Source organism: Micropterus dolomieu, linkage group LG12 (assembly GCF_021292245.1).
Source record: "Micropterus dolomieu isolate WLL.071019.BEF.003 ecotype Adirondacks linkage group LG12, ASM2129224v1, whole genome shotgun sequence".
Lineage (NCBI taxonomy): Eukaryota > Metazoa > Chordata > Actinopteri > Centrarchiformes > Centrarchidae > Micropterus > Micropterus dolomieu.
Window position 1 is genome coordinate 35005058 of NC_060161.1, and position 2893 is coordinate 35007950.

The 2893-nt window shown below is 38.9% G+C and overlaps 1 protein-coding gene across 1 annotated transcript in view; it reads left to right on the plus strand.

Annotated features, from left to right (window-relative positions):
- LOC123980885 (zinc finger protein 208-like) overlaps positions 1–2893 on the plus strand; it is an 808576-nt gene that overhangs the window by 390948 nt on the left and 414735 nt on the right. The window lies entirely within an intron of this gene.

Sequence of the window (2893 nt, forward strand, 5' to 3'; positions counted from 1 at the left end):
ATGTGCATTTGACCATTACAGTTTAAAATAATACTCTAGCAGCTGGATAGAGGCTCAGTGAACTCTTAAGGGGGAGTAATGATTGATGGGTGTGTAAAGAGTGAACCCTCCTATGGAATTTGACCTCTGACCCAGTGTTAGGGGGAGTAGAGATTAGTGTTTATGAAGGGACTGGACCCTTATATGGTATCTAACAGATGCCTAAACATGTCCTATATAAGCTGTGTTTGATGTACAGAGAGACAGAGTGGTCATCGGGCTGGGTCTCTCTAAATTTTTATGATCAAGAACAGTGTCAAGCGGATTTCTTCTCAACACATCATCGCAGCATTATTGTTCGGACACCACACCCCTTCAACGGATCAGCAATGAGTAATCACATATTATTGCTGCTGAACAAAAATGGAGAACAAAAAACGTAAAGGAGGTGCCGAAAAAATTAGGGCCAAAAAGAAACTAGCCCTTCAGGCAGATGCTGCCAAATGTGCTAAAATATCACAGTTGTTTGGTGGTGGCTATAGTGGAGCTTCCACTTCAGTAAAATTAGCAAGTGATGGAGGCCAGCAGGTTGAAGAGGGAAAGGGCAAGCAGGAGGAGGAGAGACCCAAGGCGGCCGCCGGTCCAAGTGGCAGAACTGAACTTGAGGTAAGAAGTTATGAGCTGCAGTCTATATCTGGGTCAGATTATAAACCAAGGTTAGGTGCAGCCTCTCTCAACCCGTAAATAAATGCATCCATCGATGATCCGGTTCTAATCCGCGCTCATATAGTTTTTTTCTCTCTCTCATCAAAACCGAATATGTTCATCAGTGGTACAGACAGTCTACATCAAGCAGAGACACGTTTGTGTGCATTTTATTTTGTGATTTCACCGGAACGAATAGAGTCTCCGACTGCGATGAAGCGCGCGTCCGAGTGAAGAATGTGCGCGAGCCACAATGAGTAACACAATATTAACAATCTAGTAACTATTATTAACTAACAAGAAACTCTGATTAACTAGTAAGTAATAGCGCACAGGTGAAAGTGGTACTTCACTATTAATTAACTAATCAATAACTACTATTTTTTTAATACAATCTAGTAACTACTATTAACTAAAATGAAACTCTGATTATGAATTAGTAAGTAATAGTGCGCAGATGAAAGTGTTACTACATACTTCTGTGGGAATTACTTATTATTTGGATCCGTATTATAAAGTGAAGATCACTGGAACTAACTAGTAATGACTCAAGTGTTACGACATGATCTAGTCATGATTTGTGCAACCAAACACTAAAGTCATTTCAAGCGTTTGAGATTTTTGGTGAACTTTAGTATACTTTTAGAAAATGTCTTTAGTAACACTTGAGTCATTACTAGTTAGTTCCCATGGTCTTCACTTTATAATACGGATCCAAATAATTAGTAATTAAAAAAAATAGTAGTTATTGATTAGTTAATAGTGAAGTACCACTTTCACCTGTGCGCTATTACTTACTAGTTAGTTAATCAGAGTGTCTTGTTAGTTAATAATAGTTAATAGATTGTTAATATTGTGTTACTCATTGGTTCTTGTGTAGTTATTCATTAACGAAGGAACCCTATTCTAAAGTGTTACCCAACAGATTTAAGCACTAGATCTCTTATTTAATAGCGCAAACTAAATGAATGCTCTGCTAGTTAACTGGAGATGTTTTATTTATTTGTATTAGGTAAATCTGTCATTTATTAATTTTAATATTCATTAATGATCATGTCTCACCTCTAGTCTTCTCTGTCTTAATTTCAGGTTTCCACCATGTGTTGTAGATAGTTCAGGAGGAGGTTAACTTGACCAAGCAGTCTTTTGTTTTCTGCTAATTACTGTTTAGAATACCAGAATAGGGAGGATGATGTAGGTTTAAGTTTATTAGATTGATACATATATACCAACAAGACAGTGCACATCGCTGTCAGAACAGCGTTTGTTTTCATTCAAAGGCTTTATGGCTTTGCCAATAATACTTGGTGGGCCGGTCTCTAGTCAAAATGCCCGGGCCGATTTTTTGTCCCAGTCCAGCCCTGGTGGCTGCTGTACAGAGCAGGAGGAACCAGCTGAGAGTCTGATCCGAGCAGGTCCAGAGCAGAATCCGGGAATAGTTTAGCAGGTCGGGGGTCCAGGCGGAGAGCCCACGGGATGAGCGGTGTTTCCTGTAGCGGAACTAAATCTAACACGTTATCATGCAAAATTCACTTTTAATTTTAATTATAGCGACTAAATGCTCTTCTTCTACAATCGGCCTAAAATAATTAGGCTTATTTAAATGCGTCCATTGTGTTGCTGTTTATTTCCAGCCCACAGTTTGATACTGATTTTTGAGATGTGACTGTTTTGATCTTTAATGAAAGTAATTGTAAAATTAATAAACACCATAACTTCCACACTCCTGCTGTCATCACTCAGTTTAAAGTGTTCCCACACAGCTGAGAGCTGCTGTCGGCACTGATAAGATATTAATGATCTAAACAATCAGCTGGTGTTTCCTCCACTTCCTTTAGTTCAGTCAGAGATCGTCTCCTCAGAAGAGCTTGACTCGGCTCATTAAAGAGGTGGTATTATGCTCATTTTCAGGTTTCAGGCTCATGCTGCACATTGCTGCAGCTCCTCTTTTCACCCTATGCAGGGACGTGCACAGACATTTTGGTGGGCAGGGGCTCAAGTGAAAAAAGGGCAAATATATTAACAACATTTTTACTTTTCTACAAAATAATCAGTTCACACAGAGACCACGGTCTTCTTTAGTATTCACTAGGTTTATCACAGGAGCAGGCAACAGAAAAGGAAACTATGCCACAATGTGCATGTTTTCTATGCTGCTAGTTTCAAGTAGGCTATATATTTATGACTTAGTTTCATTAATAATTTGTTT